We start from the raw sequence: 19,167 nt of genomic DNA on the forward strand, positions 1-19,167 counted from the left end.
TCATCATATAAAATGTTGAGATTAAGACTATTTATAGAGACTTTAGAAGTCATCCATTACTACCAAAGATTTCTAAAATTCATTTCCAAATATTTTGAAATAAATATATTCAAAAACGTGGTTCAAAAAATCTTCTCGTTGAGAAATTTATTGCTAACGTTCGAGTGGCAGTCGCCTGTCACAAAGCAACTCTCAACACAGAGTGCAGGCACTCGCCTGCCAAAACCAAGGCAGTCGCCTGGTTTGGTCATGCAGGCGCCTGGCTAGTTACACAGTCGCCTGTCCAGTTACTGACTTTGTGAGAAATCATTTTCTTAATGTGGCAGTCGCCTGCCTTATTTTAGCAGTCGCCCGGCCCTTCATTATTTGAGAAAATCTTTTCGTGTTAAGTTCTTTTTATTTATAAAAAAATATTTTCTTCTAATTTTCTATGAGCTTCAAACCTCTTTATATTTAAGTTTAGCTTTGCAGTACTTACATTTTTAGAATGTCCTTAATATAACTCTTTTAGTCTTCAAATGTGTTCTTCCATCAGCTTTGTGGTTGCAATCTTTCCTTTGAGCTTTCCATAGTATAACTTTTGTTCTTTATGCTCTTTATAACCCATAAGCCTTTCTTTGTATTCTGCAAGGATTTTGTGTAATTCATAAATCTCATTTTACCCTTGAGCTGTACTGTTTTCCTGAAAAAACTTTTACTTGAAACACATTAAACACATCATTTTATTTGTTATCATCAAAATAAGAATTGTAAGCCTCATTAGGCTAACAATCTCCCCCTTTTTTATGATGACAAATCGAGAGCAAAAATACTAAGCTTTTAACATTCATGGCTTCCCCTATCAATAAGCATGGTATATTTAAATACATTAACCATGTAAAATTTCACAAACCACATACATACTCTCATATTGTATCATATTTTTGCACGTACTACTCTCATATTGTATCATATTTTTGCACGTACAACTCTCATATTGTATTATATTTTTGCACGTACAACTTCCTCTCAAACATTCTCCCCCTTTGGACATCAATCAAAAAGGAGAAAAAAAAAAGAAAAAAACAAAACAAAGAAATGCTGCAAGGCAAAATACTAGTTTTAGAACACCAAAGATAACTTAGCTGATAAAAACACAGAAAAGAAATACAAACACATAAAATAATAGGTAAAGGCACATCAGTCTGAGGCTTCCATATTTTCACTTTCATTGTCTTCTTCTTCTTGTTCTTCAAAGTTATGATTTCCTTCCTCTTGTTCACTGTTATCTTCTCCTTCTTCTTGTTCTGCAGATTCATTCTCACTAGATGTAGTAGAACTAATACTCATTGGAGATTTTCCTTTAGAGGAACTTGTCAACTGTTGCTCAATCTTTTCAACTCGCTTATCTATTTGTGAACAATGAGCTTCTATGGCTGTGACCTTCTCTTGTAAAGTACTGAGGCCAGATTTTATACCATCACTGAATGTCATGTAATGGTTAAAAAATGGAGCAAACCATGAAGGAGTGTCTAGAGCAAGTTGAACTGAAGGTGTTGAAAAGGAAGATGAAGGAGGTGGTGGAGCAGATGAGACAGTCCTATGGCCTTTATGAAACCACCCTTGTGGAGAAATCTTATACCCCATCCGTTTGAGAACGGTATCAGAAAAGTTATCATCGTGAGTCTTGCTAGTGAAATTGAATGATGGTGTTAAAACATTAAAATAAGCAAAAATCATATTCAACATTCCAGCATAATGTAGAACAATATGAGAAGCATCAAATTTTGTGATAATCCACTGTATGATCAAACTTGTAAGATCCATCTTCTTCCCTTTCAGAATGCACCGCATTACAAAACAGTCCAAAAATGAAATGTGATTGTGAGAACCAGATCGTGGTAAAATGTTGTTTGTAATGATCTTGTGCAAAATGAGGGCTTTCAAACTAAGTTGTATAAAGTCGAGGATGACCAAAGTTTATTAGAGTGTCAGTCATAACCAGTGGCAAAAACTCTCATGGTGTAAAACCTTGAGCCATAATCCATTGTTTCTCAATAATATGAATCTCAAAATCCCCTGGCTTAATTCAAAGGATCTTTCCCAAAGATATGGGATTTAGATGAATGTCATTCCCAAGCAAATTTGTTTTGATTCCATTATCGCATCGCTCCATGTTTGCATAAAAAATACGCACAACATTAGGTTAATAGCCTTTAGCTTGGTAGGTGATAAACTCATCCCACCCGATGTTCTTGAAAAGTTCCATGATTTCGGGAAAATCAGTATTGGAAAATGTTACGTTGAAAACTTTACCTAATATCGGTTCAGCTGAAGCAATTTGATTTCGGTAAAGTTGCTTGGCGTGTGGAGTGACTATCCATTTCTCCACTTCATCGTTATTGATTCTTGTGGAAGAGGAAGATCCTTTAACACCAACGGATTTTGATCTAGGCATGTTTGGAAGAAAAAAAAAATTAAGGAGACTCTAAGCTTAAGCTCGGTTTTTGTGTGGAGGAATGATTTGATACTAGGTTTCAAGATGTTTTGAGCAAGATTTTTGAATGGAAAGTGATGGAGATGAAGGGTATCTGAGAGAAAAATGAATGGTCAAGCGACTGGTGGATTTTAAAATGACTTAAAATAGGGTTTTAAACCCTATCCGCCACGAGGCAGTCGCCTGCTTCAATGTGGCAGGCACCTGTCTTTGTGCAATTTTGAAAGACAGTAACCAGGCAGTCGCCTGCCAACCAGAATAGTTTCTAGATTACTTCACGGCTATGAAGCATGCCTAATTCTCTTCTTATAAATATGAATCTTTCTTCTGACAACGGTTTTGTAAAAATATCTGCTAATTGATCATGTGTATTTACAAATTCTAGTACTATATCTTCATTTTGTACATGATCTCTCAAGAAATGATGTCTTATATCGATGTGTTTTGTTCTTGAGTGAGATATTGGATTTTTTGAAATATTAAGAGCACTTGTGTTATCACATTTGATAGGGATAGTTTGATATTGTATTTGAAAATATTTTAACTGTTGTTTCATATATAATGGTTGAGCACAACAACTTCCTGCAGCTATGTATTCTGCTTCTGCTGTGGATAATGCTACAGAATTTTGTTTCTTTGAAGACCATGAAACTAGAGAATGTCTTAAAAAATGACACGTTCCACTTGTGCTTTTTCTATCTATTTTACATCCAGCAAAGTCTGCGACTGAATAACTAATCATTTCAAATCCAGATTCCTTTGGATATCATAAACCTAGTTCAAGTGTACCTAGGAGATACCTAAGAATTCTTTTGACTGCTGTTTGATGTGATTCCTTTGGGTTTGACTGAAATCTTGCACATATACATACACTAAACATAATATCTGGCCTACTTGCTGTTAAATAAAGTAGGCTTCCTATCATTCCTCGATAATGCTTAATATCAACTTGTTTCCGTTTTTCATCTTTGTCAAGACTAGTTGAAGTACTCATAGGAGTTCCTATGAGTTTACTTTCTTCCATATCAAACCTTTTTAACATATCTTTAATGTATTAAGTTTGATTTATAAAGATTCCATTTTTTGCTTGTTTGATTTGTTATCCAAGAAAGTAATTTAATTCTCCCATCATACTCATCTCAAACTCTTTTTGCATACATGTGGCAAATTCTTTACATAGATCTTTATTTGTAGCTTCAAATATAATATCATCTACATATATTTGAACTAATAACAAATCTTTGTTTTTAGCTTTAATGAATAAGGTACTATCAACTTTTCCTCTTGTAAATTCATTTTTAAGTAAGAATTTACTTAATCTCTCATACAAAGCTCTTGGAGCTTGTTTCAAACCATAAAGAAATTTTGTCAATTTGAATACATGGTTTGGATTTTTAGAATTTTCAAACCCTGGTGGTTGTTTGACATATACTTCTTCGTTTATATATCCATTCAAAAATGCACTCTTCACATCCATTTGATATAGCTTAAAATCCTTATGGGCTGCATAGGCTAAAAGCATCCTAATGGCTTCCATCCTTGCCACAGGTGCAAAAGTTTCATCATAATCAATTCCTTCTTCTTGATTATATCCTTGTGCCACTAACTTAGCTTTATTTCTCACAACAACTCCATTTTCATCCTTCTTATTTCTAAACACCCATTTGATTCCTATAATTGATTTATCTTTGGGTTTTGGTATTAGTTCCCATACTTGACTTCTTTCGAATTGATTTAATTCCTCTTGCATAGCTATAATCCAAGAGTCATCACTTAAGGCATCTTCAATATTTTTTGGTTCATCTTGGGATAAAAAGCATAATGATTGCAAATATTTATTAGTGTGGCTCTAGTAGTTATTCCTTTTGATGTTTCACCAAGAATTTGTTCTTTTGGGTGATTTTTGTCATATTTCCACTCTTTAGGAAGTTTCAATTTTTCTGAAAGATTTTCATTTAATGCATCATTGTTCTTTTCTTCTTTTATTTCAGGAACATCTTCCTTTTGTGAAGTAACTTCTTTCTCATCATTCATATCTTTAATGTTATAATGATTTGATTCATCAAAAGTTATATGAATTGATTCCATAATTGTAGAAGTTCTTTTATTATAAATCCTATAAGCTTTACTATTTGTAGAATAACCTAAGAAAATACCTTCATCTGACTTTGCATCAAATTTTCCTAGGTCGTCTTTAGTATTTAATATAAAACATTTGCAATCGAATATATGAAAGTAGGATATATTTGGTTTTCTATCTTTCCAAAGTTCATATGGTGTTTTATCTATTTTTGATCTTATTGATACCCTGTTTACAATATAACATGTTGTATTTACAGCTACTGCCCAAAAATATTTAGGTAAACTATTTCAATTGAGCATTGTTCTTGCAATTTCTTGCAAAGTTCTATTTTTCCTTTCAACAACTCCATTTTGCTGTGGAGTTCTAGGTGCTGAAAAATTTTGAGTTATTCCATGCTTATTACAAAATTTATCAATTTCCTTATTTTTAAACTCTCTTCCTTGGTCACTTCTAAAACTTGTTACATTATAACCTTTCTCATTTTGTAGTTTCTTGCATAGGGTTATTAATTGATTGCAAGCTTCATCTTTGTTTGCTAAAAATATTACCCAAGTAAATCTTGAAAAATCATCTACTATTACAAAGGCATATTGTTTTCCACCTAAGCTCAGAATTCTAGTTGGACCAAATAAGTCTAAGTGTAGGAGTTCTAGGGGTCTTTTAGTGGATATGAATTTTTTCTTTTTAAAACTTGTTTTTACTTATTTTCCCTTTTGGCAAGCATTACATATCTTGTCTTTTACATACTTAATACTAGGTAATCCTTTTACAAGGTTTTTCTTAGATAATTTAGATAGTAGGTCCATGCTAGCATGTCCTAATTTCCTATGCCATAACCAACTTGCTTCATTCATGGCTGTTAAACAAGTTATGTTTTGATTTGTTATTTTCTCAAGATTTATACAGTAAACATTATTTATTCTATGAGCCACAAACAAGGTTTCTTTATTTTTGGGATTCTGAATGACACATTTTTCTTTCATGAACATTACTTCGAACCCTTTATCACTTAATTGACTGATACTTAAGAGATTATGTTTTAGTCCTTCTACTAGTAGCACATTATCTATAGTGAGTGAAGGTTCTTTACCAATTTTACCTATACTGATAATGTTACCTTTGGCATTGTTGCCGAAGGTGACGTATCCCCCATCTTTTTGTTTTAAGGTAGTGAACTTGTTCTTGTCACCGGTCATATGCCTTGAGCATCCGCTATTCAAGTACCATTTGTCCGTTGTCATTGTTGTCCTAAGGCAAACCTATAATGAGGGACACTAAGTGTTAGTTTTTGGAACCCAAATTCTTTTGACTTTTATTGTTTTACTGTTAGTTCCACTATTTGTCTTCCATTCTCCTTGGACTTTAACATATTTTCTCTTTAATGGACAATTAAACATTATATGACCTTTAGTCTTGCACATATAGCAAGTGGTGTGTTCATGTTTGTTATTTGATGAAGTGCTAGCATAAAACCTAGCTTCCTTATTAAAGTATCCCATGTATAGCTTGTTATTCTTTTTATTTGTTTTACCATTGTAGCCTATTCCTTCTTTGTTTCCATGAAGCCTTTGCTGTCAAATCATCTTTTCCAAGCTCTCTTTACCTTTAGTGAAGTTATAGATAATCTTTTCCTTATCCTTAACTATCTTTTTGAGTTCATTTATTTCTAACTCTTTCTTATTCAAACCATCTATATAAGTTTTATCTAACTCTTGTTTTATTTCTTCTTCCAGCTTCTTAATATAATTATTTATTTCTTCTTTAATAACTTTGAATGATTCTAGTTGCTTTACTAGTTTTTGATTCTGATCTTTCAAAGTTATATTTCTTTTAGACACTTTTATAAATCTTTTATGTAGTGAAAATAATTCAATTTGTAATTCCTTATAAGAAGGCAAACTATCACATGACTCATCACACGACAAATTTTGAGATTCTGTTGAAGAGTAATAAGAATTTACCTTTTCATCGTTTGCCATGAAGCATATATTTGTCATCTCTTACTCACTTGATTCAGTTTCAGTTTCGCTGGAGCTTGAATCATCCCAAGTAACTTTCAATACTTCCTTCTTTTTCTTCTTGTCTTTTCTTGAATAATGACACTTTGGTTTAATATGCCCTGGCTTTTTGCAATGATAATAGATTTGTTCATTTTTACCTTTATTTTCTTTCCTACTTGTATCTTCTTTTTCAATTTTCTTTTTATAGAATTTTCTAGGAAACCTTTTATTTCTTCTATAGAATTTTCCTAGTCTTTTAGTAATGAATGCCAATTCATCTTGATCTAGGTCACTTGTTTCACTTTCTTCTTTACTAGAACTATGGCTAGATGCTTTTAGAGCTATAGATTTTTTATGCTTTGGTTCAGGATTCCTTTCTTTCAGTGCCATTTCATATGTAAGAAGTGAGCCTATAAGTTCATCCAGAGAAGTAGTCTTAAGATTTCTACCTTCCGTGATAGCTGTGGCCTTTGGTTCCCAAATAAGAGGTAGACCTCTTAGAATTTTCTTGATCATTTCATATGTAGTATAGGTTTTTCCTAAGGTACTTAGAGAGTTTATTATGTGGGTAAATCTGGTATACATACTTGATATTGTTTCTTCAGAATTCATTTTGAAAGCTTCGTATTCACTTGTCAGCATGTCTATCCTATTGTCTCTAACATCAACCGTTCCTTCATAAGTTACCTCTAGTTTATCCCAAATCTCCTTAACTGTTTTGCAGGCCATGACTTGATTAAACTCATTTGCATCTAGTGCACAATATAACGTGTTTATAGCACTTGCATTTATTTGAAGCATTTTATAACCTGAGTCGGTCATGTATTTCTTTTCTTTTGGAATATGTTTTCCATCAACTAAATTAGAGGGAATAAGGTTTCCATCCATGACAACTTCCCAAGCTTTCCAATCCATGTGTTGGAGATATATTTCCATTCTCTTTTTCCAAAAAGTGTAATTGTGTCCACAAAAGATTGGTGGACTGGTTGAGGATTGTCCTTCACCAAAAGGTGCTACTCCAATATTTGCCATTAGATCTTTTTATAGTTTCTTGTTAGGAATTTCTATAACTTAGCTCTGATACCAATTGAAATGAGGAATTGCTTCCCCAGAGGGGGGGGGGGTGAATTGGGTTCTTTTTAAATTTTAATGATTTTTAAGACTTTCTGATTTTAATAACCCAGAAAACACAATCATATAATAACAATAACCACACTTAAGAAAACTGAAATTACAAATTATAATTCAATCAATGGAATCAATCAATCAAAAATTATTTAGGCTTTCGTTGCTTTCCCTGTAGCCTTTTATTATACATTTTACTTGATTAAGATTTCTGCAGATTAATCAACGTACTCCCCTTTTGGCTTTCCGCAAACAATTAATCAAAATGTACTTTCTGTTTATCAAGTACCTCTGTAACCTTCTCGATTTAGATCCTGCAACCTGCACTTAAAAATCTTATAACAATAGCAAGTAAAGTATGTAAAATAAAGTAGAGAGAAAGAGACAAGAATTTTTACGAGGTTCGGCTTCAACACAGCCTACGTCCTCTCCTTTGGCAAAAACACCAAAGGATTCCACTATATCAGTTCTGTTACCTGGTGGAACAATACCAATTTACAACACACTACTTCGATTAGGCTAGAGCCCGCCTCTCAAAAAAATAACCCCTTATTCGGCTCAACAATTCAACAACTCTGAATCACTTAGTAAAGATAATAAGGAAATTTGTGTACAAAAGAGAACTCTCACTATAGAGTAAATTAGTACAACATCAGCTCACTTTATACCTCAAAGTAATTCAAATATAAGAAATTTCAAGCTCAATACTTAGTATGAATTACCAAATAATTTTCCAAAGAAAAAGAAAGATTCTGATTTGGAAAACTTAGCTTCAAAATATAAATCAATTTCAGATCAGAGATTTATCCTTGAAAGAATTTTAGATCCTTTTGAAAACAAAATTTTGAATACTTGAAGATAGATCGATCTAAAACCTTTGAAAACTTACTTTGACCTAAGAGCCTTGGAATATTTTTGAATCAGAAATTTGTTGAAAATCACTAGATCTGGAAACTTTAGAAGATTACTCAATTTCAAAACTCTTTTGAATATCTCATCAATGTTCTCTCTATGCTTTCTTCTCATCATATAAAATGTTGAGATTAAGACTATTTATAGAGACTTTAGAAGTCATCCATTACTCGCAAAGATTTCTAAAATTCATTTCCAAATATTTTGAAATAAATATATTCAAAAACGTGGTTCAAAAAATCTTCTCGTTGAGAAATTTATTGCCAACGTTCGAGTGGCAGTCGCCTGTCACAAAGAAACTCTCAACACAGAATGCAGGCACTCGCCTGCCAGAACCAAGGCAGTCGCCTGGCTTGTTCATGCAGGCGCCTGGCTAGTTACGCAGTCGCCTGTCTAGCTACTGACTTTGTGAGAAATCATTTTCTTAATGTGGCAGTCGCTTGCCTTATTTTAGTAGTCGCCCGGCCCTTCATTATTTCAGAAAATCTTTTCTTGTTAAGTTCTTTTTATTTATAAAAAATATTTTCTTTTAATTTTCTATGAGCTTCAAACCTCTTTATATTTAAGTTTAGCTTTGCAGTACTTACATTTTTAGAATGTCCTTAATATAACTCTTTTAGTCTTCAAATGTGTTCTTCCATCAGCTTTGTGGTTGCAATCTTTCCTTTGAGCTTTTTACAGTATAACTTTTGTTCTTTATGCTCTTTATAACCCATAAGCCTTTCTTTGTATTCTGCAAAGATTTTGTGTAATTCATAAATCTCATTTTACCCTTGAGCTGTACTGTTTTCCTGAAAAAACTTTTACTTGAAACATATTAAACACATCATTTTATTTGTTATCATCAAAATTAGAATTGTAAGCCTCATTAGGCCAACAGGTGTCACATTAGCCATGTAATTGAATGATAGATTGAGAAAAGGGCATTCCACATTCTTGGCTACACTTGTGGATGTCAAACCAACGCAAATGGAGGAAGTTCCTAATGTGGTTACAAATGTTTTGGGAAAATTCTCCAATGTCATGCCTATAGAATTCCCAAAATCTCTTCCACCTAAATGTGTAACTAACCATTAGATAGAGGTGATGCATAGTGCCAAACCTCTTGCACAAGCCTCATATGAAATGAGACCCTTGGAGTTGGTAGAATTGAGGAAGCAATTGGGTGAGTAGCTCTAAGACTCCTTATGGTGCTTTGGTATTATTATAAAAGAAGCAACACATATCATTGTCTATATTAGTAGATTATCGAGCATTGAACAAAGTTATGACAAAGAACAAATATCCAATTCCCAACGTCAAGTTGTTGTTCAACTGCTTGGCACAAGCATTATTCTACAAAAAAGTTAGACTTGTGGTTAGGGTATTAGAAAGTGAGGATTACATAGGGGGACTAATGTAGGATGGGATGGATCGACCTATAAGGGGACTGATGTAGGACGGGATGGATTGACCTAATCCCATAGTTCAATGCTCACACAAGCATATACACTTAAAACACTTTAAATTTAGAATTTAATTATCCGAACAGAAATACTATAAATTATGCTATATTTCACATGTTCAAGGATTTTGAAAAGGTGTATGACTTGTCCAGCAATTAAGTCCCAATTGGTTCTTTTACAAAGGAATCAAGTTATATGTAGAAAAGTTGGTATTTCAAAGATTCAAGAATATAAGTTCTATGTTAGCAAACTAATAGTCATCTTATTGATTTAAGTTAGCAAGTACCAATGTTGTAATCTATGGATTCAAAAGGGTTATTCAAAATGTGATTTAATCTACTAGCAAGGGTTCACAAAATATTGCAAGGATTCAAACACAAGTGCTGAAATTACCAAGAGAATTGTTTGTATGGCTTGACATTGTTCAACACGTAGTCAAATCACACTGTAAGTCCTTTGAACAAGTGTTAAAGCACCAAGACAAACGCAGCAATGCAATGAAGGGAAGGTGGCCGTGGGGTGTATTTTGTGGTGGTCATGTGGGGTAAGTGGGAGGAGATGGAGTCTTTGGATAAAATAGTAGTCTCTTACCACCTAATCTCTGGAGAGAACGCGTAGCCTTACACTATACAATCAAAATGATTGGACAAGCTTTTCAAGCTCAACAAAGGAAATTTTTTTCAATATTCAATAATCAAATCTTAGCTTCAATTTTCAGTTCTTACAATGGAGATTTATAAGCTAACATGGGGAGGAGAAGGGAGAAGACACTAACTTGCTAAGCTAGCATGAGGGGACAAATCATTAAACAATCTTATACTTCCCATACAAGCATGGGAGGCACAAAATTAAATGATCACAACTTACTAACACACACTTGCAAGCCTGGTTGTCTTGCAACATTACAAATTAAATACAAATACATATGTCAAAGGGAAGTCAAATCTATGTGAGGTCCATTAGAGCCATGTGGGGCCCACATGACAGTGTGGGGCCCATATTGGTCTTCATGCTTCAACACTTCACTTTGAGTCTTCAAGCACCTATAACCTTAAAATAATATATCCAAGAAAAATATAAAATCAACACAATAACAAGGTCTTTCATCAAAAGTCTTCCATCCAAATAGTAGATGGTCTTCAAATATGATCTTCAATTTAATCCCATGTGTCCTTGCAAAACAAATTTAACGATAGTAGACATCTGGAGGTCATCCATGTGTCACCATTTTGACAAAGGAGTGGACATCGGGAGGTCGTCCACGTGTTACCATATCTACAAAAGAAAGGGGTTTGGCATACTGATCCCCATCATCTCTCTTGGACCAAAAAGAATTCTTCTTCGAAAAATAGAAGTGAAGTATTAGGAGTACAATTCTGGGTTGAGACGAAGGAGGTCTTCCTTGAGAATCCAGCTACACTTGGAAAGTGACTTGCCTCTCCACTTGACCAAGAACTTTTGGTATGATTTTGCTCATGTGAACGTTGTCTTGTCATCCAAGATCTCTTCAATTTCATCAATGTTCTTTGGTATGGGTAAAGGTGGAGGCAAAGGTAAATTTAGGATTTTAGGTTCAAGAGGAGTGGAAATGGAGTATGATCACCTTCCAGGTTACTATGGGATGGCCCTACCGAAGATGATGCTTCAAGAAATGGGGTTAGATCTTCAACATTAAAAACATTGCTTATGCCAAAATTAACAGGAATATCAAGCATGTAAGCTTTAGAACTAATTTTCTTTAAAACTTTGAAAGGTCCCATCTTTTTAGCATGCAACTTTCTTACCTTTCCTATAGGAATCCGTTTGGGATGAATATAGGTCATAACCATATCACCTTCTGAAAATTCTTGAAACTTGCGATGTATATTAGCACTAGATTTATAATGTTCATTATTCAAATTAATCTTCATTCTTATTTCAGAGTATAGATCATGTATGTGCTTTGAAAATGCATCAGTTGGCTCACCCACTCTTGACTTAGGCAGTAATGGAATAAGATTTACATGCTTCCTAGGACTATATCCTGTGACATCCTGAAATTGGCTAAGGCCCATGGTCCTATTCACTAAACTATGGAATGCAAATTTGACTTTAGTAAGACATGAATCCCAAGCTTTTATGTTCTCTCCTACCAAACATCTCAATAGGTCGCCAAGGATCCTATTTACCACTTCAATCTGCCCATAAGTTTGGGGATGGTAAGCACTAGAAAACTGGAGTTTGGTGCCTAATATAGCCCACAAGGTTTTCCAAAAATAGCTTATGAGCTTCACATCTCTATTGGAAATAATGATTATGGGAAACCTATTCTTGATGACAATCTTGTTAATTGCTCTACTATGGATGCACATGCTCCAAGTGTCATTTTTCTTGGGAGTAAGGAGAACAGGGTAGGCATATGGACTTATGCTCTCCTGAATAAAGTCACGTTCCCTTAGTTCATTCATTTGTTTCATCAACTCCTCACATTCTCTCGAGTTCACTCTATGATGTGGTAAATGAGGCACAGATGAACTAGGAACAGGATAGTGACATATTGAATGTCCTTTAAGGGAGGTAACTTACTAGGTAGCTCAGAGATGACATTCTTAAACTCGGAAAGCACAAGTGATACTTCTAGTGGTGTTTTATGCTCTGTAAGGGGTGTTTCAGTCTCCTTAGGAACAACCACATTCACTACCTGAGTATCTTGACTCTCCTGTGCAATTTGATTTTTACTTATGATATTCAATGGTTCTCCACTAAATTTTGTCTTTTCTTCATTCTTTTTCTCACATTTCGGCTCTATGGGACTCAAAATAATTCTTTTGCCATTACACCTAAATGAATAAGTGTTGGGACATCCATTATGTGAGACATCCAAATCATACAACCAAGGTCTTCCTAAAAGAATATGGGCAACATCCATAGGAAGGACATCACACCAAATTTCATCTTCATAGTCTGCAATTTTGATAGGGGCTAAACATTTATGGCTTATGAGCATTGTTGCTACATTTACCCAAGCAACTTTGTAAGGATAGGGATGAGGCTCAACTTTCAAATTTAATCTTTCTAAAGTTGATTTTAAAATTACATTCATACAACTTCCACCATCTATGATCATCTTGCAACTTTTACTCCCCCACTTAATGTAAGTATGGAAAATAGAAGTGCGACACCAATCCTCTAGATCATTGGGACTATTCATAATAGTTCTCATCACACTTAACCTAGCACTTTCATTTGGCTCACTTGATAGCTCATCTATTGAGGCATCTCTCTCAACATTTGTAGCGCCATGAACCTGGTGGGGCCCGGAGTGCCACCCTGTATACACATGTCTCTGATATCATACTGTAGTAACACGTAATCCCGCAATGGGTACCAGGTACACTTGTCCATATCTAAACATACAACAGAAACATATACATAAACCCCAAATACAATACCAGAGTTCTAGAACCATTATATCATATATACACATGTCTCCCGAAAAACCAATTAATACTACAGCCCAAGGTAATACAAAACATATCCATATACAAATACATACTAGTGTCTCACTAGAACTATCTTCAAACCTAACTAACTAATCCTGCCTGGAGCTCTCTAAGCTCGGCTCCCTTGATTTCCTGAAATGTTAAAAGATTATAGGGGTGAGACACCTTTCAGTAAGATGGAATAGATTATTGTCAGTGTGTGGCAACATGAGTTCTGGTGTAGTATAACTTATAACCTTTAAGTAATTAACTTTAACTGATAAATCATGTAAATATGTTCTCATATGTACATATATATATATATATATATATATATATTTGGAAACATACATGCTTTCCTACATAAACATACTTTATCATAATAGATTTCTCTGTGTACGTAAATCGTTTGATATATCTATACATACATTAAACTTTCCCTAGGACATTTATATATCTAGTCATGTAATAACCCCATATGACCGGGTTGTGCGACCCATAGGCTGGACTTAGCAATGGCTAGCCTACCACGCTAAGTCAAACATAAAAGTCTGTAAGTACGATTGCCCAGCTTGCTTGGTCTGGACCCATCCTACTCTCCGAAACACTTCACGGCCCAATCAACTATCCAACACCAACACTCTATCCGAGAAGTGTTGTTGCATTGACTGACCTAAACACCCAGCTTGGTCCGAACCCATTCTGCTCTCTACAACACTTCTTGTGCTAGAAACAAGGGCGTTACACTGCCGAATCTTGCTAGCTAGCTACGGTACCGTGCTCTAAACATAATTTGTCAATCAGGGTTCTGATATCACATAGTACAATTTATAATATAAATGTTATCGTGATCTCATTTCATACTTATTATTTCATAAATCAATGTAAATCATATTTTCATTGTCACATCATATCTGTAAAATCATAATCAGTATAAAACCATCATATCATAACTATATCGATATAAACCGACATAACATATCGTAATTCAGCTTAAAACTATTATTTCATTACTCTATATAAATTCGTAGTGTCATGTTTCTGCATAATTCTATCATATCATGAATTCTGCCCATATCATGATTTTTGAAAATAAATCTGTAATTTCGTAAATCATGTATAAAACTGTCATATGATAATTTCTGTATGAATCTATCATATCAAAATTTTGAAATAACTCTATCATAATTTCATTACTCATGCCACACAATTTGAGTAAATATTTCATTATATAATAATCTTCCTTAAAAACTATTCTATTCTACTAAAAATATCAGTATAAACTTGACTCACTTCTAAAAATGAGTAGCATTATGGCTATCCCAAGTATAGGAGTTACGTCATGTAATAATTATCCTAAACAGAACAGATTTTATCCTTAGGGAATGCAGATTAGTTTTAAACTAGTGCGAAACAGGAAAAGAAAATAAGAAAACAATTTTATTGAACATGGTTCAGATTCGAAATCTTTGGGGTTTTGAAATATTTGTGATGGAATTGAAACAAACAACATCTAAACTATGAACCTGACATGCACAAAATCAATCAACAACTCACTAAATAAACATTCAAATAATAAATCAAAGCAAAGACCTCAATTAACTTAAACAAATATTTAATTTCAACACACTAATTAACACACTAATAACAGACCAATCATTCAATTTCGACACTAACTTTAAATGAAAACGACTAAACTCTCAATTGGAATAACTCAAGCAAATTACTAAATTTAAACAATTATTAAAGTAACGTTAAAGTGAAGAACTACATTGAAATAAACAAACACACTAATTATCTTAAACCAAAAATGTGAAGAGAAATTATCCCAACATCACTAATTATCTTAAACCAAACAAACTTACTAAAATTATCCCAACATCAACCTCATATGAAGACAATAACCTAATCAATAACGTGAACAAAAATTAAAATCAACCCAACAATAAATTCGAACAAAAATAAACTCAATATTTTAACTACTTAAATGGAAAACAACATACTGAAGCACAATAATAATTAAGAGCTTCAAATAAGCTGAAATTAAAAATAGATACAACCCAATAAGATAATCAAGATGAAATTAAAGTAAATTAATAAATAGAAAGTTCCAACAAAGTATTTTAAAATGACATTAAACTAAAATAAAACAGTAAGTTTCGACAAGAAATTTAAAATGACATTAACATAACATGATACAAGTAAATAACAATAAAAACAAGAGAGAGAATGAGAGAGGAAGAGAGAGAAGAGCAGAGAAGAGATGAGAAATGGCTGGCCGTGAGGAGATGTAGCTCAGGTCTCCTCCTACTGTGTGCGGTGCAGAGGCCAAAGAACCAGCAAGCAACCACCTAGCCAAACCCTAGCTGTCCTCCTTTATCCTTTAATCCCTTGCCCCCCCACCCCCCAGTTTTTTTTTTTTTTTTTTCTTTCCAACCTCTTTTAGCCTTTAATGGCCTACACTTTTTCAAAAAGCAACAATAAGCCCCTTGGACTCTCCCAGCGCTCGGAGCACACTGCCCCTTTATTTGCAACCCAACCACTTACATACACGGCTGCTCTTTAACCTTTGCGTGGTCGGGTCACATCAAGGACCCAACACTCCTTTTTTTTTTTTTTTTTGTGTTTCCAATTGTTTATATATGGTAGCCCACTCTCATCAATTCAGCCCTCAACTCATGGCCAGCAACAAGCCATTCACACTCACGCATGCCAGCAACCCACTCGCGCAGCCCATTTGCTCTCTTTGAAGCCCAACGCATGCGACTTCTATATAATTTCTAGATGATAGAGCTGTGGAACTTGTCCATCATTGGTAGTTGGGATAGTCTTCTCACTTTGCAATTTTCTTCACTCTGTGCACGCCTCAAGTCTCTATGGTCATCCCTCTTTCTAATTAAAAGCTTGGGCTTCTCTTGTATTAGGCTGCTCCATGGGCTTCAAAGCCCTTCTCCACGTGCATGCATTAACCCACAAAGCTCACGGGCTGCATGCATGGCATCTCACACACGACCCAGTTCATTTAATATTGCGCACGACTTTAATTCCCATAAATTATCCTGCAGTAATAAAATATAAATATCCATAAATTAAAAAAAAAAAAAAGGATAATTAACTCAAATGAGTTCAATGTTGAAATGCTGAATATAACTAGGCATTTAATTAAAATTATAATATTTAATTAATAATTTTAAACGCCTAATTACGCACTTTTGACACGTAATCATACCCCCAACTAACGTTTTGCTAGTCTCTAGCAAATAATGTGAATGCAATCAGACCAAGGGAATAGCAACTAAAATTCTAATAGTTATGAAAATCACATGCCATGAAAAATATGCTTAATGAGTTTAGGAACACAGGACACTGATTAATCCAAGTTACATATCAATTGAGAGATTTATACACCAATTAGTGGACCAACCAAAGTACTGGAAAGTAACAAAGCTCACGTGTACAAGAGAGGATCAGAATTCTAAGATTGACCACCAGTAAACATTAACGATTTCAAACACACCAATTAATCTGAGACAACTGCATGTCTTACTCTAATTCAAAACCATTGTACTGGCGGCTTTCACACAATTACATTTTAAAAGACACCCACTTTCTTGATTAGTTAGGACCCCGGTAGTAGGTCACGCTACTACACTATAAAAGGTAGGCCTGGCAAAACGGGCGAGCGGGCCGGGTTTGGGTGGGTCACCAATGGGCCGGGTCATAAACGGGCCGGGTCATAAACGGGTCGATGTTAAACAGATCACACACATGCCAACTCTAACCAGCCCATTTATTAAACGGGCGGGTAACGGGTCACCCGTTTAAAAAAATATAATTTATTTATTTTAAAATTTCATATAAAATGAAATTTTTTTTGTAAAAAAAAACTGCATTATATTTATTAATTTCTAAATAAAAAGAACATAAAATGTAAAAAATAATACATCCCTTTAATGAATACATTTTTTAAAAAATGTAAAATTAAAAAAAAACACACACACCTCTAAAAATATTAAATATGCATAATACATGCATAAAATATTTATATATAAATCTAAATTTAAATGAGTCCCACAATATTTACATACAAGCTAAATGTAAAATATTTAACAAGTTCATTCATCATTCATATTTTTTTAATTCATGCATTATGCATAGCACATGAATCAAATATTCAACTAATTCAAGTCCCACAATCAAAACATAATCTTAAAAAATATAATAGTTAAATATTTAGAAACAAAACTAAATTTAAATGAGTTCCATAAAAATTCACAAGATTACAATTTTCAAAAGACAACAAAAAAACTTAATTAGCCATGATTGTTTGTAGAAGCTTCTCCCAAATCATTAATCAAAAGATTTTCAAATTTGACTTCTAATTGTTTAGCTTCTTCTCTTTCTTCACTTGGATCCACTGCAATGACAAAATAAATAGATAACAAATAAGAAACAATAACAATTGACAAAGGATATGAAAGTAAATAAAATGTAATTATTGAAATTATTGAAATAATGTTGGAAAACTCAAAAGAAAAATGCATACTTGTGTAACCGAACAACCAATTTCGAGTTGTTATCAATGCTCCTGCATTTTCTGGCAAAAGTGATCTTCGATATTTGTTAAGAACTTAGGCTCCAATGCTGAATGCAGATTCTGATGCAACGCTTGTGATAGGAATAGTAAGTACATCACGCACCATAAGAGATAAATCAGGATATCAAAATCGATTATCTTTCCAATACTATAATATATCCATTTCAGCATGTTCCACATGATTTAGCATAGGCTCTTCCAAATATAAATCTAATTCAGATTTTTCTGTAGTAGCACAATATTGGCTTTTATAAAATTCAAATTCCTGTCATATATTAGAATAAAAAATAAAAAATATAAATATAACAGTTAAAAATAATATATAAAATAAGAAATGAAAAATTAGAAAATATAAAAGAAGTTACCGAAAGCTCATCTCTAATGAGATTGTCACTACCACCAGTACCCCCAGTAGATGGAGCAGTAGATTCCAAAGAAGATTTTGATTTGTTTGCATAATCTTGGAATAGAGAGTACAACTTCTGACGAAGGAGATTTAGCTTTTGCAGAGAAGTGGAGGAATCAATCTTTGAGTAACAAAATTCGACAAATTGAAGCTTGTAACGAGGATCAAGAACAATTGCAAATGCCAAAACGACACTATAACACTTCCAATATTTATCGAACTTCTCTTTCATTTTTGCAACTATACCATTAACAGTGTAGTCCGGATTTTCCATTGTTTCAAGTAAATGCAATTGAATTTTCCATATATTTGAAAAATACAAATTAGATGTAGGATAATCCGAACCCGAGAAGAGTTTTGTCATGTCATAAAATGGCTTCAAGAAATTGCAAATGACCTTAGCTCTATTCCACTCTTCATTTGACGGACAATACTTATAATTTGCATCAAGTAAAGCATAATGAATCAAAACCCGTCGATATATGAGTGTACTTTCTATCATCATGAAAGTTGAATTCCACCTAGTTGGTACATCCAAGCACAAACTGATTGAAGCAAGTATATAAACTTGTTTAATGCATTCTTCAAACTTAAGTTTTCTGCCTTCTGAACCTTTAATATACTTGACACTTTCTCTAATGTTATACACAACATGTTCAATC

Source organism: Malania oleifera, chromosome 4 (assembly GCF_029873635.1).
Source record: "Malania oleifera isolate guangnan ecotype guangnan chromosome 4, ASM2987363v1, whole genome shotgun sequence".
Lineage (NCBI taxonomy): Eukaryota > Viridiplantae > Streptophyta > Magnoliopsida > Santalales > Ximeniaceae > Malania > Malania oleifera.